General features: G+C 39.4%; 1 pseudogene; it reads right to left on the bottom strand.

Moving 5' to 3' along the window:
* Window positions 1-25432, bottom strand: part of LOC122360796 — an 87634-nt pseudogene extending 62202 nt beyond the window's left edge.
* Window positions 25433-26505: the final 1073 nt, after the last annotated feature.

Here is a 26505-nt window from a genome sequence, read left to right as displayed (position 1 = left end):
GATGGGGTTTTAGTTCCTTGCCACTGACGCCTCTGGCTTGCTTAGCTGGGGAAACTTAATTTCTAGATAATGTGAAATATTAAGTATTCTCCTATTTGATACTGTTTAGTGCTTTGATACAATCTGTATTGTTAAAGCACTATATAAATAAAGTGACTGGCTGATGGTGAGGGTCAGGGGTCAGACTCACCCTGGAAGGACTGCCGGGCTCTCTCCACCAGTTCCTCGATGGGGTAACTGGCCAGATCTCCTCTGGCATGTTTGGTTTTGCAGTACGTGCAAGCGTTCAGACAGCTGTGGGAAAGAGAGAGAAGTTGGTAAACATCAGGAGGGATTCACACACACTTATAAGTGCTGTTTTCTGCGACGAAATCAGACATCTGACTGATGAACTGTAATGCATCCAAAAATGATCTTAACTGCACTAGACTAAAACTTGGCTATAAAAAACCAAAAAGGCTGACTAAAAAGGAAATTTGCAATGAAACTAAGATTGAATTTGTTGATTGTGTATAGACTTTCTGAACTCCGTTGGGATTACACAACACATGTCATACTTTATAATTAGTACTGTAACATGGAATTAATGTTAATGGTGTTGAAATTCGGTGAAGTATCATACCAATCACAGTATGGAGTACCTTAAGGCTCAGTTCTAGAACCATTACTTTTCAAACTTTATAAGGTACTCTTGGGAGATATTATTAGGAGACATGGTGTTAGTTTTCACTTTTATGCTGATGATACGCTTTGTGGTCCAGCGAAGCAAACTAATTTGAAAAACTGAATAAACAGTCGATATTAAAAACATTCTGATGTATATATATATATATATATATATATATATATATATATATATATATATATATACACACACACACAAATACACACACGTAAACTCTCAATGGTTCATGACTTTAAGGTTACACTTGACAAAGTCCAGGTGGTCGAAACCGCAGCAGCTAGACTCCTTATTAGAAACAGGAAGCACAACGTTTTGGCCCAGTCCTGTCAACACTGCACTGGTTCCCTATTAAACTTTGTATAGATTTTAAAATCCTGTTAATTACTTATAAAGCCCTGAATGTTATAGCTCCTGAATAACTGAGTAGGCTCATGTCACATTACTGTCCTTCACCACCATCTCAATACTGTGCCCATTTAATAATACCTAGACCAGTGGTTCTCAAATGGGGGAACGCAAACAAAATGCAGATTTTTGGCAGTCATCTAATTCTACCCCAACTTAAAGTAACATTATGGTAAAACTAATCATTTCAAGCAAAATGTCACTTCTAGTATAAAAACTTGGAAGAGCCGTAAACGATCAAATGACATAAAATGACCTCATCTTTTGCGGTCAAAATTTACTGCATCCACACAAGCAGCGAGAGTATGATAGGATGCTGCTAAATATGCTGATTGGTATCACTTAGTAGTATGAAGAATAAATATTAACAGACTATAGACTGAAATGGATTTAAGAAACTATTGTTGATACAGACACAGAAACATACCCTTCTTAAAAATACAAAAAAGAATGCAATTTCCAAATAATTGCAATTGTGACACTGATTTTTTATAATAACAAAAAAGGTGATATTAAGTGAACATTTTATGTTTTAAATGTAGCATTCAGTTTAAAAACAATAGTCAATATTGTTATATTTTACAACAAAACAATAGTTCCAACGAAATCTGCTACTGGTGTGTGTCTCCAACGGCTGTGTTTTTCATGAAACCGTAGCTTTGAACATTTTTAGAGAGTGATTAATAAGCCATAACTACAGCCTTAAAATTTTTGTTTTAAATGTACAAGTATAACTTAGTTTTGCCATTATTCATTGATTCATTGCTTCATTTATTTTATAAAATGTATTATATTAAATCGAGTTTCTCTCAAGGGGTTTTTTCTCCATTCTGTCACGGATGGGTTTTCTAACAATTATCGACAATTTGATTACGTAGACTCTCTGCATTTAATAAAAAGTTTCTTTTTAAACTGGTCATTACTATCACTCTATTCTCCTATCTGATACTGTTCAGTGCTTTGACACAATCTGTATGGTTAAAAGTGCTATATAAATAAAAGTGATTGATCAGCACCTAGAGATGAATGACCTCTACAGCTCTGAATTTCAATGGAGGTCAAGTCAACCAGAGCCCCAGAGACAGATCTGCTCTGAAGACCTTGTCATCTAGATGGCCATCGGGACAAGACCATAGGAACCGGATGAGTCCTATGCTCAACCAGACTGTGGTGACCTGGAGTTAAACCATGCCATGCTGGTTTTGTTGGGTCAAAGGAACTGGCCTCTGACTAAGCCTGGTTTCTCCCAAGGTCTAGTTTTTTTTTTTTATTCTGTCACCGATTGAGTTTTGGTTCCTTGCCTTCCATCTTCTTTGGCTTGCTTGACTGACTACACAGATACTAATGAACAGTATGATGACATCACTGAATCATCAATGATCAACTGATTTAAGCTGGAAAAATGATTCTTTGTCTTTTCCTCTTGCATTATTGAGAAACTATTATAAATGTCACACTCACAGACAGACTGCAGCAAATGAATGGGATCCAAAGCTTTACGGTGGCCAGACAACAGCAAAATGAAGAAAACAGCACCAGTAAAAGTCAAAGTCTCACTTAGCATAAGTTTGTCATTTTCTTGCACACATTTGGCAGAGAGGTAAAGAGTCTGTTTCTATGTTTCAGAGCGCTGATCAATAAGCGTCCCGCAGGAGAACTGTGGGCTGGATGGAAAATCTTTCTCCTGTTTGTTTGCTGAACGAGTTCCACAGAGAGTTGACCGGACAGGAGCTCTGGGCCTCAAGCATGTCTCTCCTTTCATCAGCAATGTCGATGAAGCCCATCCGGCTCCTTCAAACAGCTACAGAGACAGGGCTCCGCTGCAGGCCAGATCTCTGCCGGGGAGTCAGGACCATCCAGAAGCTCAGAGGAGAGAGTTCAAAATGCTGGACTGCGGTGAGGAGCATCATTAAAGAAAAGCAGCAACATCGCTCCCCTGCAGCTACGGCGCCTGCGAAAGTGCTGAGCTAGAGACACGTCTGTAGAGCCTCATTACCGCTTCTGAAGCTGGAGATGTTCCTCGCTGAAACAGGTTCAACACAAACGCACAACTGCATGTGTAATCACTACTGAACATGGTGAGATTTGATCCGATCTATTGTCTGCATTTGGTTTTTGTTTTTTTGCTCTTTTTATTTTTGTCCTGTGTCAAATGTTTTTTATTTTTACCACATACAATTTTATTTTATCATGGTGTTTTTATTTGTTGTTTTTCTATACCAAACAAAGTCTGGAAATATTTGGCTAGTATCATATTTTTTGCCATTCTGCATTCTGATAATCACAATTATTTTGGTCAAAATGATAGCAATTACTGATGATGATTGTTGTCCTATGAGAATCATAATTCTTGCAGCTTCAGCTATTTATTGAGTCCTTGCTGTCTGATGAAATCACTCTTACACACAAACAACTGATGGCTACAAGGTCTTTGACCTTCAGCACATCTATCTCCCAACACTTCACTGAATTAAGTCAGCGATTACAGGAGTCATGTGACTTGACACAGATGGGTCCTCCCGAACAGAGCCACCGAAAGCCTACACTGCTTTATGTGAAAAGAGACTCAGACTCATCGTACCCAATGTGTTCGCTACCCAACGGACAGCTTTTTCCATATTTTCCTCCACCCGAACGCCTCTGACAGCCGGTCACAACCGCCGGGTGGCGTTCTGGGTAATCTATTTACTTCAAGCCCTGCCTTACACAATTTCAGTAGAATGTTGCCTCAGAAGAAATAGAGCGAGAGATAATGAACAGAGCAGTGCTTGAAGGGTTTGAAGTGTATTTCAGTCATGTTACAGAATCTAAGGGACGTTCGGCGCTGCTTTTTCCCTGCATTCATCTTGTCAGAGCCAGACGCTTTCATCCACACGTCTCGTCTGAGCTGAGATTCATGCACATTTAAGCAGATCTACAGCACTCGCTTCATCATGGTTTATTAATGCAGGTGCTGCATGATTTCATTATCGATAGATCCACAAGTGCAGGAACGACTAAAGCATCGTAAGACGCTTGCTGTCACCAGGAGCTCTGCGTTTCTGAAGGCCTGGTGAAAGTGCATTTAAAACCTTCTTAAGAGTACAGAAAAGCTATGCAATAGATCAAATGGAACAAAATGCACCAATATGGTGCCTACATTTAAATGTCTTGTATTCAAAGTTTGAAAATACAGAATTATCAGCTCACTATTACTTTTAAAATCCATTTTACAAACAAACAAACAAGCAAGCAAGCAAGCCTAAGGCTTGAATATGTCATGCCAAACACTAGCATATGGAAATAACTTTTACTGTACCTTCTGATCACATTGCAAAAAGTGATGCTCTTCCTTAGTATTTCTGTTTTGTCTAAACATTCTTCAAACAATTGAGTTTGATTAAATCAAAAACAAATATTAGTCAACGGGATGATAAAAATTACAAGTGTTCAGTTCATGCAATATTTAAATGTCAAGACTTTATGAATTAGAGACTTTCTGCTCTGATTTAAGACTTTATTAGGCCTTCCTTAATCAGAGGAAGGGCAAATCAAGACTTTTTAGGACCCTCAGAACTCCTCTCTCATCTCTCATGGTGTACAAGATCTTTCAATACAGCTAATGCCAGTAAACATCTAAAGCTTGAAGAGCAGGACAGGAGCGGACACAGTACTGCATCCGTTTAGTTCATAAAAGTTAAATGTATTTATTACTATGAAGTGCAAAATGATTGTGAAAATGAGTGTGGAGGTTAAGTTGCTCAAGCTCTGACATCAACAACAGAATACAGGAGGAGTTAAATTCTGTTTATTTTCTATCATAAGTACACACAGTTTCAGCATTAGCATTCATCATTGTTCTTCGCTCCTGCCGCGTGATCCGTCAAACAGAGTCGAGACCCAGTTGTGGCCGTTCTGCTCTATTCGCACTGATAAACTGGCTCATTTAAGAAGCTCCATGGGTTCTGTTCTCTCCACATGGACGGCACAAAATACCAGGGCCTGATTAGACACCTGCAGTAAATAATTTCTTAATTACTTCTGCTGAAAGCTGTTCGCCGCGGCTGCGTCCGCCAGTCATTAATTACACCAGCGATACGTGCGGACAATATACTTCATCACAGTGCCGGGGCTAACGGGCCCCTGGTGAGACTTACCCGCTTTACTCTTTGTTACCTATTCAACAGTCCTGTGACAGTCAGACAATGCTGAGAGCTCCCCAGATGCTCCCTGCTCCCTCAATTTATTAATTTGAGCCCAAGCGAGGGAGACGCAGCTAAATTATGCTGAAAGGAGACGCCCATGAGGACGGGTCAGACACACGATAACGGTGGGACAGGGCATGTTTGGGGTTTGCTTAAGAGAGTAATTAAAGAAGTTTGAACTGTAGGTTTCACAGCAGGTTCATCTTTGCATTTGAAGGACGGAGGAAAGTCAACTGAGCTTCAGAAAGAGCTTCAGAAAGACACAAAAACTGATCCACTACGACACATCACTGATGGATCAAATTGTAATCTGATGACAAGAAATCACAGAGAGCCATCTGAAAGACCAAAAGACAAATGACCAGAGAGTTGGCTTTGTCTTCCATGTCTGGAGGAAATCTGAGAGATGAATTATATTCATAATCTCCATGATTTGGACCTTGTTTAAAAGAGCAGCTTTTATCCAGACATGGGCTGATCAGAAACAACATGTGACCATTTCCAGCTAAGCTGGGAACCAATGACTAAAAGAAAAAGCTGTATAAATAGACTGTCAACATCCATGTCCAAGTGATCAAGCAGATCAGATGGGCTGAGAAGGAACTCAGACTGTAAACAAACCACTCTATTTTCTTCCATCAGACACCTGGAGCACAGCCTCACCTGGAAACCACACAAAGTAAAACCTAGGGTGAAATGAGATGGTTTGAGGAAAGCTTCCAGGAGCCAAAACCTCTCTGAGACCTGCCAACGTCGAACATCCAGGTGATGAGGACATCCAGGTCTCCAATGAGGCTTCATGAGCAGCACAGAACGTCCATCAGCTTTGTCTTTATTGTATTCTTCATGTTTTGGTCACTGAAGTAATCTGAGGTTTTCCATCACAGCATATTTACAGCTACCTCGTGTTTCACAGTAGTTTTCCTTCAGTAATCTCATAATTGAAGTGTAATCTGCTGGTGATGGGTGCTGATGAAGCATTTGTTCGCTAAGAGGAAAACAAAATTTGCTAATTAAAGTGGATGTGGAGGTTCTAATCCAGAAACGTCCAAGCACTGATCCTGAGAGCAACACCACCACACAAGTTCAGGTTTGGCATTTCTACTTTTCTGCAGTTGCCAAAGCTCTTGAGTGCTCATATAATAACCCTGAAATAATATTGAGGGCCGGTTGCACCAGCTGGACGTACACCTGGTTGGAAGACTAGGCTGGACGTATACCTGTTGTTCCATCTCGGCATAGTGCTACAACTGACACTAAATCTTATGCCTAGTCAAAGGTAGGTGTAAAGTGAAAAGTCACGATTTGCTCAAACATTATTAGCTTTTAAGATTCATTTCTGTTAGTTATCTGGGATTATTAGAAGAAAACGTGCCATTAGATATGATGACATCTTTCTTGGAAGGACAGTAATGCTTGGAAATATTTCACGTCTTTATACCATTCATTATTTATAGCGTGGCTGACATCCAATAACTGGATTAAGTTTTGCACTGTTACTTTTAATCAGAAATAAAGTATTATAAATCTGTTTTTTCAGTCACAGAAAGGCGTAAACACAGTTATTTAAAGTCACAGTTACCTGTGTAGCATGGAGAGCAACATTTCATTACATACATTATAATTTACTGAACCTGACAATTTTAATGTTAGTTTGAAGGAATGTGTCATGGGAACATGCTTACATCCAGCTTTTTTACGTCTAGAGTCAGTGTTCCAGTGAACATCCATCTGCATTACTGAAACACTCAAAGATGAGGTGACCTGAAGGAACAAGGGCAGAACAAACTCATTGGTGTGTTCCAGTGCGACTCAATGTTAAGTTTTGTCGCTATGTTAGCAAACACTCATATCCTCCTGTTTTAAAGAGAACTCTTGAAGATGATCAAAATGTTTTTTAATCAATTGATTATGTAGTGTTCTTATTTATTTATTTTAATATTTATTTTAATTTACAGTGTAATTTATTTTTTCTTACTGGATTGTTTGCTTGTCTTCAACAATGTTGGCCTATATTAGGTTGTTTTTTCTGTTGTATCTAAATTGAAATCAAGAATTGAAAAGAACATTAACTCCTTTTTTATTTAATTTTTTTCAGAATTTTAATTCAACATTTTTAGTTAAACGAACTCGCAATGCCTTGGAAGTGTGCAATCCTGGGTTTCTGGACTAAACAGTGCACGGCAATCAGTAGATGCTGTAGACAAAGCTGAAGAAAAATTTCACACTTTAATTATTAGACTTTGAATGTTACTCTTTGTCTCTGCTGGTAGATTCAGTGAAGAGGGCTTGGCTTTGAATGGCTGGTTTCCAGTCTGTGTTTCACTGCAGAGCCGGACCGTGGAGTCTGTACCATTAGGAGAGGATGGATGACCGCTGTAAGAGCTCATGCTGACCAAACCTCCAGCCAGTGATCATCCAGACGGCCTGCGAATGAAGCGCTCTCCACCAGCGGGATCCTCAGTAGATGTTCTGGCTCCGCAGCTGCCGGATGAGGCAGTGGCCTTCGTCACACACTGACTGGAGAATCCTTCATCTGTGCTGAGCTCATGACCCAATCTCACAGTGAAGCCCACCGCATTCATAACGGCCTCGCGTTTCCAGGTCAGCCGCGAGTCTGATAAGAGCTATTGTTTGCTGTCATCCAGCGTCACCTTAGGGAATAGAGCTGTCCGACAGCAGAATCATTCAGCAAGCAGCCGACCCTCCAGAGGCCCGAGGGCCGAGTCAGCAGGGGCCCGACCATCGGGGGGTGACACACGCTACAAGACTCCGTATCTACATCAGACAGACAGAGAAACGCTGCCCTAGTTCTTAAACTCACAAGAAAACACTGCCAGCAACGTGAGCTAAACTGTTTGGCCCTGGACACATTTAACATAAATAACCATGAAAATATCCCTAACAATCATTCTGCTGCCCTGAACATAGCAGACTAAACAGATCACATCTCATAAAGCCACACATCAGATAACTGGTGTCTTCAGAGCCAATTACTGACCTCAACAAACACACACACACACACTCTCTATTAGCCACTGTATCCTACCTGCTCCTGTATGAGGGTAAGGGCATGTCATTTTCTGCCTTCATGGTCAAAATATAAGAGCCATGTGTGAATTAGTTTATCACATTAGCAACATAAAGCTCATTGTACAGGCTTTTTTTTGGCCTTTTACCTTGAGTCAGTCATTCTTGTTCATTTTGGTGGAACAAACCTCCATTAATCTCTGGCCCTGAGTGACAAAGAGTTTGCACTTGGCAAACCACCAAACATAGTGTCATTAAACGAGGCAATCTTATAGTTATGAGTGACAGCGTTTGAGGCTCATTAGATGGACGTTGAGTCAAGGCCAGTCAAGCACTGACAAATCCCACCATGTGCAATAATTACACCCTCTGATAAATGAGCTGGAGACAACAACTAAAACTCACACACACAAACGAATGGTGAGATTCTTCCAGAGGTCAGCTCCAGCATACTAATGACTGTGACTGTAAAGACAAGCCAAAACACCAAACATGCTAAAATCATGGGAGCTCTTCTCTCTTCCATCGCTGACCTTCAGAGAGCTAAGGACATGAAGAAACCTGAAGAGCTGGTTAGGAACGCCCATCAGACAGAGTTAGGCTCTGAGCAGAAGCAGACTATTACTGAGTCACTCTGCCTGATTACAGCTCTGTCCTGCTGTTAACTAGGTTAGTGCTCTTGCAGGTGTGCAGCGGCTAGAAGGGTCAACGCTAAAGGTCATCATCCTCCGCCAGTGGCTGACAGAGCTCTCCATCACCAGCCGAACGACCTAGAGAGCATTGAGAACCAGACAATAACACAGGAAGTTCCACTCATAGCTGCTAAACACAAGCTAACACGCTAACTCAATGCCAAATATGAATCCAGGGAGCAAACGTGGAGCTATGATTTTTCACTACTGATGGAGAACATGCTAATACTTGCAAATACACGTAAATAGAAAGAATATCAACAGCACCTGTGCATGTGTTATACATCACTACTGTTTGATCATTCTATCCAGAACTAATGATTCATTTACAGTAACCTGAGCATAAATGAATACATGATAGTTAGAATCATGTGTTGGGTCAAGCTCAGTTCACCAGCGCGAGACTGCAATGTACAGTTAGAGTATGAATAGATCTCTGTAAATCATTTATTGTTCAGAATCAATTAATATGGACTGAATGCACTGTTTTCATACCATTTTCAGGCTCAGGAGGTCAGAGTTTCTGAAGACCCAGAAAGGTCAGATAAAGCCTGGAGCTCGAACCGTCTTTAGCTTCATGTCTCCACACAGACTGCAGCCAAAGGCAAGATGCATTATTTATGATGTGTAAATATAACACCAACACAATGTGAACGGCATTCTACAGAGATGCATTTAATATGTGTGACAACTGAAATAAATGAATTCAAGAACATCTGAATGAATTTAAATGTTAATGTAGCTCTGTGGAGCTCTCCGGAGACAGACGGCTGATATTACAACCAATGAAGCTGAATTTCAATGAGGATCCAAGGTCAAACGCATCGCTGGACATGAAGAGACTCCGGTGTTAGATTGTGAAATATGTTTTATACACACAAAACTGTGTTACCATATCTTTACCTAAACACCTCTCAATGTTTCATCTATCCAGAAACGACTGGAAAATGCATCTCATGTGGAAATAAATGCATTTTTTCTCTCTTCTTAATGTGCTCCAGCAGCGGTGAGGATTTACTGACGGCACAGCTGCTCTGGACTGGAGCAAAGCCAATGAGAACGCACTAAACTAGCCAAAGTCATAAGCTAATGTTTTTCACATGACGTGTCTCTATGATCAGAGCAGAAACACACCAGACATTGCTTGTTCTCAGCATCATTCTCAGAGTCCATGTGAAGACGAAACTTTAAAGTCGCCCCCTGCGCTCTTCCACTCCATCTTCCTAGAAAACAGTGTCTATCTGCTGAAGCAGCTCCACCAGTGCTCCTGACAACCGAGACACCACTGGAACTAATCACTAACTTACACAGTCATTCAGAGATGCTGACATTGCTCTAATGATGTGAACAGAAGAATCTGGGTTTTTGGGGGTTTTTTGAACAGGAAGACGTGTTCAGGCTTGTGTGAATGTGAACCGCCTCCATCAGTCTCAGGACAGGACGTCAAACACTCTCGTGTTTCTGGAAGAGTTCATGTGTTCATCTGACCTTTGCTTTACAGCAAAACTGAACTCCTGCAAAAGTCATTCCAGCTGCTGCAGGCTTCAGTAAACAATACCACCACCGTCAAATAAAACAGCCGCTATCAGTGATCTGGGAAAACGGACACAGAGCAGGAGGAAAAATAATGTGCAGCTCAAGAGCAAACAAACCTAACACAAATAAACCTACATAAATGCAAAAGAAATGCCCCATCTTACAGTTATATATAGTTTAAGCCATGGAATGATGTTCACTCTTTATCTTTCTAAATGATGCATTTCTGTTCACAGAGGGACAAAGAGCAAGCACTGATGAAAAAAGACTGTTCAAAGGCAGAGCAGGTGATTCTGCTGAAAGGCTTTTCAGAACAACACAGAATCCTAAACAAACACAACATACGATTACATCTAATACAGTATCTGTCAATCAAACATCATCAAACATCATATTTCTGTGACCATTGTGAGTTTATCTTTCATTGACCGAAGGGTACCGACAATTTTGTCCACGTCTGTACATAATATACACACACATTTTTTAAACAAAAACTTATTTTAAATGCGATTAATTGTGATTTGACAGCACGACTCAATTTTATAAAATAAAGAAAACATGATGCGCTTTCTGCCTTCTAGTCTTGAACAAGAGCCCTTCACATATATCTATAGAAAGTTTCAAATTACCAGTTAAAAAAATAATAATAATTAAAACAAACACAAAAATCATTACAATCTTAATCTGTAAAGATGCCTTCTCTCTAAATGTGTGTCTATGAGGAGATGGTGAGTCAAAAAATTCATTTTTGCAACATGGACTAAATAATTCAAAAATCTTCTGTTTCCCCCCCGACACATTCATAGTAGTTACTTTTGGTGGGGCGTACATCTGAACACAGAACTCTTCAGCTCTCTATGGAAGGACACTAAACACATCGATCTGCTCTCAGTCGCGGGTCGTTCCGGGGAAACCACTATTCAACAGTGCCCCTTGCTGGCAGAGAAAGAATTTGCATTTACTAGTTTTTGGGAAACATTGGTGTGTCAACAAACATAAGCAAAAAGCATGCTTCAGAACTGTTAAGGTGGTACTATTATTACTACATATTAAGCTACAACTACTACTACTATTATTATTAACATCAATTTACTTAAAACTCTTATGAGATAGACAAAAAAAACTGAAAACAAAATCAGCATCTAATTCTGGCCATTCTGATTTCTCAATAGTGGCACTGGCCAAAGAAAAGTTCTTATTGGTTGATCTGACATTAAAGTTAATTGTTTAACCACTTTTGTACTTATTGATGTATTTTAAACGCAAAGGGTGCTTTATTTTTTCAGAAAATTTGTGTTATGTGCTATGCATGTTATGTAGCCTACTATATGTTTATGAATTGTTCCAATTGTTTCGGTCCAGACTTTTGACAATAATGAAAATTCAGATTTGGACCTCTGGATGTAGACTTTGAGAGTCCCTGCTTTATGCCTATTCAAACAGTGTTCTGGAGAGGAGTGTCTTCACCGCGTGAGGATCTGAGGCTGAGACGCTGATAAGAGGCTGGATGACGTCCAGTCGAGAGAAAACCTCACAAAGAGCTCTTTATCTGCACTGCCTCCAAATGTCAGAGGCCTCGAAAGCATATTAAAAACAGCTCTGGAGCCGAATAAAGGTGGACTAACACTGAGGAGATGATAACGTCATGTATGAATGCAAATGAAACCAGAGATCTGACCTGTAACTACAGCTGTATGCAAACATGCTTTATTTTGAGAGCATACCTTCAGCTAATGGCTCTGAATCATAACGGCCTCGTGTCATTATATACAGAACAGAAACACACTCCCTCCAAACACCTTCAGATAAACACAGAATGAAATTGAAACCTTTAAATCTGTAATTTCTTTCTTTTTGGCTGCATTTAACATCAAACATGTTTTCTTATTTTTAAATGATTGTTAGCAGTTTGTACTGTAGTTTCTCAAAGCTTGACTGTAAACGTTAGGAAACTACAGTTCACAGCTGCTGATGATGATGATGATGTGTGTGTGTGTGTGTGTCCACAAGTATAGCAATATTAGAGACATGTAGAGACATGAAGAAACAAGCTTATTAAATCACAATGAATTAAGTTTTCTGAGAATCTGAAATGCCTGTAGTTTTGTGTAGGTGTAAGTGGAGATACAAACAGAAAAACCATCACACCTATGAATGAACCCATAAAACATGGAAGCACAACGTGTGTGTTTCACAGGAGCTCTCTCTCTCTCTCTCACAAACACACTCGCAGGACTAACACTCAAGTTCTGATCCGGATGATGTTTGGCATCACTGTGTCTTCAGAAGACGCTCCTGTAGGGCAGGTCAAGCCTGAGTTGACTGCATTCAGGCATCTGTACACCTCCACCGACTGAAGTCTGACCTGCTCTGTGATCTGATCATCAGAGTGCACTGATTTTTGTTTTTATCTTCTATATATGCACAAACACCTTCTTTATATATGTTTTATATTATTGTTCTAATGCAAATTCATCCCGGCAGCAATGAGAAGTATTTGATCTCTCATCTGAACTGAAGAGGATCTTCATTTACACCAAACGCTGTTCAAACATCATTATCTGATTAACACAGTGAACTCTGGAGAGACTCGGTACATGATCTTACACCGAGAGCAGGAGTGTGCTGACTGTCTAGTGTTGTCTTCCAGATGACGAACACATTAACAGCATAACAGAAAACACATCTAGAGGCATAACAGCTACAAATGGCTTCTTGTAAACAACCGTCTGAATTATTCAAGGACCCCAACTGGGCTTCTCAAAAAAATATCTTCTTTTTCAGGATAAACTAAATACTGGCCCTGGGTCAAAATGACCAGAACATGAACATTAAGACAACATTTATCAGAGAGATAATTAATTGTCCTATCAGTAAGCCCCGCCCCTCCCTCGGACAAACAGAGCTGCTCAGTGTAGGCCTTAAATACGTCATGGAGGTACACACATATATCTTAAAGGGGTGTCATATGTTGCAATTTCTATTTTTCCTTTATTTTATTCTTTTGTAGGTGTATAAAAGGTGCATGTATAAAATCTGCAGAGTTACTAAACTCAAAGTCTCCCTCAAAAGGATTTATTCTAAGAGAGACTGGTCTAAAATGCATTTTATGGTCAATTTCAACTTTGTTCAATCTGACAATCTGAAGCTTCTGAATCAGCAACTGTAAGTATGTTTTTTTAATAGTTTAATTATTTGCTATTGATTGTTCAAAAAATGTGTGTGTGTTTGTGTGTGTGAGAGAGAGAGAAGGTCACATCGTAGCTTGTGTAATTCAAATACAAACAAGCTCTGTGTCTGACTTTTCTCTTTTGCGCTTGAACTGATGGTAAAACTAGCAAGGAAATAACTGTCTTAACATTAATTTTGAAAGCTCGCAATGATGGTAAGGGGCATTATATTTCCACCACATGCTTGTGGTGTTTGGCCAATCACTGTGCCTGGCATGGAAGAGCTACAATAATGTACAGTATTTGAAAAATTAAGTTTTTTGGACATTAAAGCATGTCAACATATTCTGTTACACCAAACATTAATCTTTAAAATAACATCATATGACCCCTTTAAAATAAATATGGTGGGTAACTCGATTAGCAAGGGTTTTCAGATCAATGCAAGCAGAAGTCGTCTTATGTTAAGGTTGGTCACAGTCATATACCACAGAGGAAGGTTGAATTAATTTATATTTAACAATTTTAACATGTAGAGGAACTGAAATTAAGACCCGTTTGTGTGTTTTGTCATACACTGTACATGATGTGAGAGCAGTTTGAGGTTTAAAGTTTGTACAGACTCACCAACTTTAACATGAAGCCAGAGATACCTTGCTGAAGCACAAGATTACAAAAACTTTAACTTAATGAAAATATGACAAACAGAAAATGAACGTTTTTATCTTAATTGGGATTAGAGTTGAATGCTTACAGACATTTTGCTCTGTTTTGTTTGGGTTCAGGAAATCGAATAAAATAATAGTCACTTCCCATCCTCTCAGAACAGCTGGAATCAGTGTTACAATCAAGTACCCCAGGCACATGAACACCATCAAACCAAAGAAAGCTACAGATCTTCCGATGTTTCTCTATGGCTCTGAAACCTACAGATAAAATTACTACTGAAGAAAATTTGAAGCTAAATCTGGTGAAATTTACATTATTATACGTACTATTAATGTGCATTGTCCCAATTAAAATAAATGAAAACTAAAGATGTCCAAATTCTGCTCCCTGTGTAACACATTAGGGCTTACCGATAGGTCAAATGCCTTCAGTAAAGGAGCTCGAACACTCACGACAGCACTTTAACTCAGAAAATCCTCAGGACATACAGTCTTCACTGAGCAGAAAAACACAGCAGAAAGTCCCAAAGTCCCGAAACGGCATGTTCTCCTCCCTTGAAGACTCCTCCGCATCTTGAGGCATTTCCATTTGCATCTCATTTGGTTCTAAGTGGCTCTGAGAGACGAGCTTCTAATTAAGCCACCGGCATGCTGGGGAGTTTGTTGAACACTGTCGAGCAAACAGGCAGATTACTGAGACCTCTGGAGATCATCCACTGATGAGCGATGGACTCAGGTCCAGCTGAAGGTCCGGCGGTGTGAATGAACACCAGATCAGGGTCAGACTGCTGTGAGGAGCATGCTGTGTGAATCAGCATTACACACACACACATATAGGCAGCATGCTTCTCTATCAGAGACTGCACATGAACCCTCACCCACGAGGCACTACAACTATCATACATTTAACTAAATTAAACAAAGGTTTAGTACTAGACCCAGTTATAAACCGCACTGATGGTTTACAGGTGGTTAACTGACTTTCCATTCGCATCATTCTCTGCTTTTCCTACTGGTTTACCATCAAGTAATGGATAGTAACGCAGTCCAATCTCTAATTTAATGCTTGCCTCCTCATGGGTCACAAATACAATTTTGCTGAGAGAAAGCATCAAGACCTAACTTTGTCACCAGTAGTACCAATATCTCCTGTCTCCTTGCCGTTTTGTTGTTGTAACATTTTTGCATTCCACATAACCCGCAGGCTCATTATTCTCATTAGGCACATGGTCAAAACTTTCCACACTTCAGACTTTGCTTTAATTGCTGTTGCAACCAAAACGTAATCACCAGAGGCAAGCCTCCGTTTCACCTCTTCAGCATCTATTTTCACATTCCGTACTAATTGAAATGTATAACATGACCGCTCATTTAATGCAAGCCTGAGCCCGAGTAAATGATAGAAATAAAGCCGAACCCGATCAAACCAGTCTGATCCTGGCAAAGATCTTCAGCTCTACTCCAGGTCTTCGAACCAGTCACATGACTGAAAACTGAATAGTCTCTGTATTTTCTCTCCCATAACCTTCACACAAAACTACAGACAGTTTTACATTTTCAAACCCTTTCATTCCTTATGATTTTGCTTGTTTTCTCATGGGGACCTAAACAAGGATTTCAAATATCACCATCTTTGTAAGGATCGTTTTGCCCACATAACATACACCTAAACACACAGAAGCTCATCTGGGTCTGAATGATGACAGTCATGTCACACACACTGTGACTCTGAATCTTTCATGAGTGTGTGTCTTGGTTCACATCTTACCCAGTATTGATGGAAATGATTTCAATCAGCGGGTTCTTCCTGATCTTGGGCAAATCCAGCCTCGCTCCTCCCAGACGCTTGCTTTCTCCTTCTTCTGACCCAGCAGACGCACAGAGTGACCTTCAACACACACACACACACACACACACACACACACACACACACTCATCAGACAAGGAACAGAATCATCACACCACAGGCCTACACAGGATATTTACACGTGGCTGTGAATACAACCCTGATTATTCAGAACAACAGAAAATTAGATGCCATGAACTGAACCCTCCAGATGTTCTCATACACACACACACACACACACACACACACATCCTCACATTACAACAACATGAAAATTCCTAGAGATGCAGCAGCAACAATGAGGAGATGGTCATCTGATGACTAACACACACACACAGAAACCTGATCCCCACAAACACACGATCCCTTTTCTCATACACAGGTATTCTGAGCACGACTTGAAATAAAGGGTTATCAGTTTTAATTTCCAACAACTAATTAAAGGCCTAGTGCACATAGAATTAAGTGTGTGTGTGTTTTTTTAAATGTCCACATTTAAATGAAGTCATTTCAAATAATGTTGAGCAGTGTGTCATCTACATCATGAGGGTTTTACTGCCACCAACCTGATGAGCTCAGAGACTGGACCAAACGTAAAAGATTACATCTACACAAGCCTAGTCTGAGAACAGGTCTGATAGTGTTCACATGACTCCATACACTATCCACACACACACACACACACACACCTCAGCCTCCATTTAATTGCATCACTTGATTTCTGTATCCAGACACATGTAATCAAATCTGCTCAATAATTCACACAACCATCTACATGCAAATAACTGAAAGCAAAGATTCGAGGCCAGAGGTGTGACATGTAATTTTCTGATCCACGGTTCTGAAAGTCTCTTGTGTCTGGATCCTCTGGGAAACAGGACAAAGAGACCCACAACATCCAGAAAAACCCATCAATCAAGTGTTTGCTCTGCTCCAAAACACACAAAAGTCTTGTCTTTACTGACACCAAGAACAGGCCAGCAATGCAACTAAGCCTCTGGATTATTCTCTTTATTTTGATGTCAACTCTATTTATTCACAATAAAAAAAAATTTGTTTTGTTTTGTTTTTGGTTTTTACAACTCATGCACATTGCATCATGTGAAACATATCGCAATAGTCTAAAGTTAGCATAATTACTGTACACTTCAGGAAGCAGAATGCATCAACTTATTTACTCTCCATTTATAAGTACCATGATAAATGAGGTTTAAGTGTGTGCATAAAAGAACATGAAATCTCATCAGTAGATATTTTTACAAACTCACAAAGATGAGAGGGTCTCGAGAGCACAGGTGTCTATTCTCTTTTTTACACTGAAAGAGCAAAATAAAAAGAAATCAAGCACAGAAGCTGAACAGTTCAGTCTGTCAAAGAGACGAATGACCATCAGAAGAGACCTGATAACGGTCTTTTATTCAGATTAGTAAAAGATCTGAAAGGCTCTGATCTGGTCAGTCACGAACATTTATATCCACCCTGAACTCCATCCCTCATTCATTCTTAGTCACGACCCTCCGTCATCAAACAACACACAACTCACTGAACAAGACCCCGTGTCCTCACGATTCTCCAGAACTAAACCACAGAAATCTCTAATCTTCAAACTGCATTCTGGTATGTGTAGAGCATGTGTAGACATGCTAAGCTTTGACCATAACTCTTCCTTCAGAGAAATCTGCACATAAATAGAAATGTGACTGTTCTTTTTAAGCAAAACATGACAGAGATGGAGGAAGAGTTATGGATTAAGAACTCATATCAATGTTAAAAAACGTCTTAATGCTGGATTAGTTTTATCTTTTGTCTTCTCCAGCTGTTAACTGTTGGACTTGAGTGCAGTGAATTATTGTGTTGTTTTTGCTCTCATTCTGACGGCACCCATTCACATCCATTGCTGAGACATTTCTCCAGATATGATAAAGAAACTAATCCCCTAATTCAGATTTTCCATTAAAATTTTCATTTTTATGTGGACTATACCTTCAATCGTGTGAAACCGTGAGTATTCAAGAGCTTCCCTTCACAGCTGATCTGATCTTCTCCTCCACGCAGATCAACAGAGAAACAGCTCCAAACTCCTGCTAATGTGGCTCTTTAAAAGTCTATTGTTTTACCTGTGGATCAGCAGTCTGTTGCCTTGTGTGTGTGTGTGTGTGTACTCGCTCTAGTAAAGTCCTGCTGAAGTACTGAAAAAAAAAGTTATAGAGTACACAATCTTGTCTTTCCCTTGATGCGGTGTTAGGTTAATGCTTTAGCATCATTTTAAATTGTTCATTTAATTGTAGAATTAATTCAACTGATATGTTCTATTTTGCTTATTTACATGCATGTATTTGTTTATGAATTATTAGTATTAAAATTATTTATTAGTAATACATATCTGTTCTAGATTCAATGTAAATTGCTTTGGCAATACATTCTAACAATTTCCATGCCAATAAAGCACAGATTGATTGATTGATTGATGATGTCACGCTTGCAGCTCTTTAAAACACAACACACAGCGCAAACCGAAACGTTCTGAAGTGTGCTTGCATTTCTAGGGTCATGTGGTTTCAGCGAAAAACCGGACAAGATGGCGAAGTCCCTTCATTAAAAACAGAATTTACTCTACAGTGCTGAATGGCATGGTAAACATCATTTTTTTTGAAAGAATAAAGATGGTCTGTCACTTGAAATCGTAATATGAACTAGTTTATTTGAATATTTGAAAATGCAAATTACAGTTTAAATATATAATCCTGCATGTTACCTCTATATGTATGAATGGCTGAGACGTGGCTTTGTTTACTACACAAATACTGAAGCACATGATTTTCAGCTTCATTAACACATGAAGTTCATCTCCAGCATCATATCACACTGTGTATACACAGAAACTTCTCAGCAACCTGTTTACAATTAAAGTACGGTTTAACATACAACAGAAATATATGACTCTTGTATTGCTTTTGTACAGTATAATGTATGTCTTTACATACTCCCTTTACAGCTCCATCAATAATTCAATTATAAAAAATAATCATTACAACCACTTTAAGCAAGCCCAATAGTCTAAAAAGTACAATTATTATTAAAACTTTGTAAAGAAATATTCACACAATTGTTCTACCGTGTATTAATTTTAACAGTAAATCTCCATTTAAAAATGGAGTAAAGGACAGAAAAAAGGTTCCGTACCAAATAAAATTTGAAAGGTACCCAGCCTTTAGTCGTAACTGACCTCCTGCACATCTAAGCTTTTGCCCACATTTAGAAAATAACAGGACAAACAACAAGAGAACACCACTGCTAAAACTGACAACAGCAATATTGAGTCACCAAATACTAATGAGAACTACTATCAGAACATAATCATAATCATCTATACTTCCCCCAGTTAAAATAGTTCATTGGTCAGCATCTAATCACCTGACATGAAAGACAAACACATACACTAGCTCATCAGCAAACATAGTACAATAAAATGCATATGATCATCTCAGAGACAGTGTGTGTGTGTGTGTGTGTGTGTGTGTGTGTGTGTGTGTGTGTGTGTGTGTGTGTGTGTGTGTGTGTGTGACAGAGACTGACCTTTAACAGCCTCGTCCACCACCTCCACCACTCGATCGATCTGCTGGACCTACAGACACACAGAGAGAGAGTGTGAGATCTTCACTCAGAGGCCACTTGTGTGAACTCCCTGGACACTATAGAGCAACAGAATTTCTCAATGATGCGGCTAAAAAAAATTCTGAGGTGGCACGGATGTGACTAGCCGTTCGAGAGGAAAAAGTCTCTGTGACTCTAAAAGTCTCCATGTGGTTCAACACTATTGCACACATTAGGCATATATCGTGGTATAAACCAATCAAAGACAGTGAAGAACGGACCCCCCCTCTCTGATTGGCTGTGGTACAGATATTCCTGTATGTGTAAGTTAAAATGCTTGTGCTGAAGTCAGACAGAGAGGTGAGTAGCCTAGGCCCATCAGATAAAAAGAACGATTGACAACTAACAATGTTAAGTTAAGGCCTGAACCGTCCGAAAATAACCAATGCTCTGCCACTGCCTACAATCAAAGAGAGTGGCTTGACCAGTTTAGATTTTGATGTTTAAAGCTTAAATTTCAGCTCAGTGAAGCACTTTAAACACAGTAAGTTAACTTTCTTAAAACTGTGCTTCAAATAAAGAACTTTGTTGCCAAATTGTTAGTTAATCATTTACAAGTCAATACTGCCTATATGGACAGTGATTTAAAAAAAAAAAGCAAATTGTAAAAAAACTGTAAAATTGTAAAACTGCGTTGTTAAATGTGATGCAGCCATCATGTGATCCAGTGCAATAAGTTAGCCCTAACTCCTCAAGACTGTCATGACGCTATATATCAAGGGTCATCAAACTTGATCCTGGAGGCCAGTGTCCTGAGAGTTTAGCTATAACTTGTCTCAACACACCTGCCTGCAAGTTATGCCTAACAAGACCTTGATTAGAATTCAGCGACCTCTGCTGTAGAGATTCATACAGAGGTAAGACTCCAGGAGCCGCGTGAGAGCCGGTGTTTCTGCAGTCATACGAACAGACATGAGGAGGAGGAAAACACTACAACTCATGAGGACATACGCCATCATCTTTAACATTAAATACGATGTGTGCTTTTAAAGCAGTATTATAGCATGTGTTCTCATATGTTGACCATCACCACTGAAAGCCTACAATCCTCCCCATAACTAGTAAAATAAATTCAGATTAAGCTCTTATCATCTCCGATGTCAGAAAAACACGTTGGAGAACGCTAGCAGATTAGTCCATGCTAAGATAACCTCATTGATTATTACGTTTTTTAAAGTACATAACCTTGTGCTTGACTTGAAGTCAGTGATGATGTTCTTTGGTAATGTGGATGCTCTGAATCTACAGAATAACTGAGGAATATCATGACATCCATATGCTTCTTGACTAAAATGTGATATGCAGTTAACAGAGAAATCCAGAGTTAGTCGGTTCCTCAGAAACTCATTCTTGCACATTTCCACATTTTCCCACCCGTCAACACTGCACCACTTCATTGTTCCAGTCTGAACTATAACAGAGGAGAAAGAAGGCACTCAAGAAGAAGGAAGCCAGAATGGCAAATGGAGTGAGAATAAAGAGGTCTGTAATGGTGAGAGTCGGCTGGAGGTGCCAATCTTTCCTCCGCTGAGCTCATTTCTGCATGGAGCTTGTGAGATTGTAGAAGCTGATCTACAGTATTAAAGGGAATTCGTGTCCATTGTGTGGCGCACCCTGCAGTTAAATGACTGACCCGAGGCTGCCGGGCCATTAATTCAGCTGTACTGTGGGCCGAGAGACCCGGGCCTCCACATGAGTAAAAAAACACTGGAACAGAAATCAATTCTGCCTTAATGGGAGCTCAATCTTGGCCCGCTCAGGCAGCGACCGCCGCATGGGACCGGCTCTCAACGCAGCGCTCTCCAGAAGCGCCTCAAAGAGCCAGAAGAAAGGTAATTTTATTGAGTGGACTCTTTCATGTGCTGGCAGAGATGTTTGGGAGCGGCAGGAGGTCGGCCTGGTTAGTGTTCCTCCCTCAGATGCAGTCTGGTGCTTTTAATCCAGCCCTAAACCGAAGAACTTCACGATCCAGTGTGTGATTCCCCACAGCTATTGTTTTTAAAGCAAACTACTTGAAAGCGTCGAGGATGAGCGCACTCGACGTGGAAGTCTGTTGTCTAGACCAAACAAAGATGTGCCGAGGCAACTTCATCAAACGCAGTGAGACCTCCAGAGCAAACCGGATTCGATCTGCTCTTGCTGCCTTTGTGTCTGAGACTTACTGTAACATTAGTGTTAGTTCTGTGTATCGCTCAAAAACTCTCAATATTAGTATCCTGAGTTCGATACCTGTTCCTGTCTATCAGTTTTAACAAGATTACATCATCTCAAAAAACAAAAAAAAAAAACCTTTTTCAACTTGTTGACAATTAAAATGACTCAAAGCCTCATCTCCTGAGCCACTGTAGAATAAATCAATGCAAATTAGTAATAATATTCAAAGTCTTCTGTCTTCTATGTCTACACTAGTGTGAGTATACTTTAAAATGAGCTCAGACATAATCATGACTTCTATTCATTTTCCACAGATTTACTGATGAACATTAGCAGCTTTAAGCGGTCTGTCTGTATTTCAGCAACATCACATGACCATAACACACATTAAACGGCAATCAGAAGTAATTTCAAACACTTGATGCTGGTTTGAAGAGAGTTAAAGGCGGAACAGAAATCTGGTTTATTGCCTTATGTAACATGATGCTACAGTGTGCATGAATAGTTAAGTACCATATTGACAGAGATACTTTAAAACTAAAGCCCCTGGCAGAAGTCTTAGAGACGAAGTGGATCTGGATCACTGCATGTGAATGGAAGTAAAGAACTTTGCTTTTGACACTTAAATTGTACTCTGATTATTAAAAATAAATGTTAATATACAAATATATACTTAATTCCTGTTCATTCATACGTTACATAAATTAAATGCATATGAACAGATCATTAGCAAAAATTGATAAACAGCATTTAAAAAAAAAAAAGTAAAAGAGCAGATTGGTGTGTATTATTGTCCTCATATAGCGTAATATGAAAAAGAAATTATTGTCCACTTTCAAGGCATCGAGAGTTCATGTTTTACTGCAGAAGCTGACGGTGTTCTTGTTTTTGAACAGAAGCTAATAAGACCATCTCAGTGAATCAGATCTGTATTCAGGTCAGGTGACAAGACAAATATCACTTTGAAAATTCTTTTTAAAAATGTAATTGAGAAAGGATCATTTTGACACACTTGATGAGCCTGTGGTATGTTCTTCAGGGCACGAAAATAAAATAAAAGCTGAAACGTTTAAGGAATCTTGCAAAAGCAGCTTGTTTATGACAAGCCGTTTTAACATTTAATCTATAAACTGCACTAGAATATATTTCCATGTTACTAGTACTTATTTTTAGATACTAAAACTAGTATTTACTAACTACTAGTGCTTATTTTTTAAGCACTAGTGCTTATTATTTAGGTACTAGTGTCTTTTATAAAAGCTACTAGTACTGATTCATTAGATACTAGTAATTAATCATTAAATGCTAGTACATATTTCAGTAGTGACTAGTAACTATTATATTGTTACCAACCCTAACAAATGAAAATTTTTTGACATTGATTTTTATGGGATCGTCTATTCAGTTTTGACTAGTATGTATTCCACTAGTAACTAGTACTTACGCTATTTTCATTAGGTACTAGTATACATTTTTAGATACTAGCACTTAACTCATTAGATACTAGTACCTATTAAATGGTCATTGGTAATGATCATTAGATACTAGTACTTATTCAAAAGTTAGTTAGTTACTTTATTGTTCAGCCTTGCCTGAAAATTGGTCTTAGTTTACATACAACATAATAAATTCATACATCATTACAATTCACATAACACATCAAATAAATACTTAATACATTCATTCTACCTAAAAGATTATGATCCTTCAGAAGACTTATTGCATATGGCCCAAACGTTCATTTATATATTGCTTTCGTTGCCTTCAATCTCCTATAAAAGCGTCTAGATGGCAACAATTTAAAGACATAGCTCAAAGGTGCATATTGTCACCAAAGCTTTCCTTCTAACTGCTTCACCATACAACTGATCAGTGGATTTTTGCTCAACCTCTATTATTTTGCTCACCATGCTTATAATCCTGTTTAATTTTAAACACTTTAAACACAGCTGGGGAAAGGTTGTATGTAAGCACCTCCACACAGTCTCTGATCCACAACAACATCTACATGTACATCTGAGAGATTACAAATACTTTAAACTCTGAAACATAAAATGTGGAGTTATCTGTTTTTGATGTGAAACAAACATTTAATATTTAAAATAAACTAAATTACCTGTGTGTACATCTAAAATGTGCAATAAAATGTGATTTTAGGAAAAAAATTGCCATTAGAACTCTTCATATAAAGAAATGAACTGAGATCAGGGGTCATCAAACTTGATCCTGGAGGGCCGGTGTCCTGCAGAGTTCATCTATAACTTGCCTCAACACACCTGCCTGGAAGTTATAAGTCTACCTAGCAAGAGCTTGATTAGCTTCTTCAGGTGTGTCTGATTAGAGTTGGAACTAAACTCTGACACCGAACCTCCAGGACAGACCGTGGTGGACTGACTCCTTGCATAGAAAGTGTTGCTCAGAGTTAAACTGAGCTCTTGGTTGTTTCTGTGTTAGCGAAGCATCAGGTGTATGTCTGAGACTAAACACAGCCTGACCTACACATTACTGTTTGTCTCTCTCCTCAGGACAAAACACCTCTCCAGACACACACACATCTGAAATGCAGCTGACACTTTAAGCCATAAATAATCCAGTTTTGTTTATTTGCACAGCCATGTTTTATTAAAGCAGGACCAGTTAGGCTCAGTCCATTCATTATTGAATCATCTCCTTCATAAACATGAATGTGTTGGTAATCCCACACGCTATGTCAAACAGCACACCATAAATGTAATTAAATTCAATAAACAGGCCCGTTCCTGCTCAGCGCTAACAGCTGCTGAATTACTGGCCAAACACTGCAGAGCTCCGTTCTCTAGAACACAGACCTGATTAGTTCTTCACACTCACATCCTGAGAGACTCAACGGCACAGGCACAGTATGCAAAAACGCCTCTCTATTTGCATAAGGTGATTTCTCCAACGGTAAGAGCAAACAATCCTCGCCCACACGTGTCACGGATTCCAGCTTTAACTAATGCAAATATGAGCTGAAAACAACTGCTTCACTTCAGCGCACAGAACAGACGGCCACTGAAGAGTGATCATCAGCTAAATCAGTGAACGTGAGCGCTGCTGAGCGTGCGTGTGTGTGTGCAGTGAGTGAGTGTGTGTGTGTGTGAGAGGGAGTGTGTGTGGGCGAGTGAGCATTAAGAGCGTGAGTATAGCAGAGACTCTGTGAGTGATTGTGTGTTTGTGTGTGTCAGTGAGTGACTGAGAGCGTGAGGTGTGTGTGAGTGTGTGTGTGTGTGTGTTCACCCCAATGATGCTGAGCTCCTTGAGGTAGTCGGTCCTGGGCTGGGCCTGTGGAACACATCCTGCCACAACCACCTTCTTATTCTGCTCCAGCGCTTTCCTGAAACAAAATGCACAGTCAGCATCGGCCTGGCAGAGAGACTCCTGTAACATTCCACAATACCTTAGCTTTTTTAATAAATATATTAATGAAAATAAATGAAATTATTTATTGATGCCATTAATAATTAGTAAATGATACACAAAAACATTAGCATTTAGCCTCCAAATATTGTTCAATTTAGTAAACACTGCATTAAAAAGATGAAGAAAATTACTAAAAATATTACTAAATATTACTAAAAAAAAATGTAAAACTGAGAAACACATTACGCTCACTGGTAGACATACACTAATGCACAGATCTATTCTGACAGTAGACTTCTGGGACTCACATTTTTACATTAAAGCGTTAACTTGATACCAAAAGCACTTTCGGGAACAAACATGGCTTATGATGACTGATCAACAATCAGCCAGATCAATTCTGACATTCTGACCATCAGGGCTGTTCATCGCTTTCAGCTTCCAGATATTCATGAGGAAAAGTAATATCTATAGCTCTCCAATCAATCATGTCTCTCATATTCTGAAGGGTCTTTCTCTTCACTAACATTACATTTGATGTTTTTAGAGGCCGGTGAAGTGGGTTCTACTAAAAAATTTGAATAATCATGAAATCTTATGTATGTTTTTGTTGGCCTTATTGAGTTAGTTTTTCTCAATAAAGCAACACTAATATTTTTTTCCTCTTATCTGCTGGAGTGCACACAAACTACAGTTAAACCACATCCTCATCACACGTGCAGAAATGGGTTCACACAGCTCAAAACAGCAGAAGAGAGCCACAGATCACTCCCGTCTGAAGACAGCAGAGACTCATGGGACGTGACGTGTGTGTTTTGTGAGTGAGTGAGTGAGCGAGCCTGTGTGTGTGTTTCTGTGCGTCTTCGTGTCTGTGAATGTGTGTGTGTGTGTGCGCGTGTAATGCATGGACAGCATCTGTCTGAACAGAGACTCCTCAGACGACAGCAGGCTCATGTTCTGTGTCAGAATTAATGCAGACTACTGGGGACTGAAACATTTCTCTGATAAAACAAGCACCCACATTAAATATGCAGGTGTTAAACGGCTGATTTAGCTGGAAGCACGTTTTCTGTTTGTTCAGAGCGGACACGTCCAGACCG

This window comes from Puntigrus tetrazona, chromosome 16 (genome assembly GCF_018831695.1).
Source record: "Puntigrus tetrazona isolate hp1 chromosome 16, ASM1883169v1, whole genome shotgun sequence".
NCBI lineage: Eukaryota > Metazoa > Chordata > Actinopteri > Cypriniformes > Cyprinidae > Puntigrus > Puntigrus tetrazona.
This window is presented reverse-complemented; position numbering and strand designations above follow the sequence as displayed.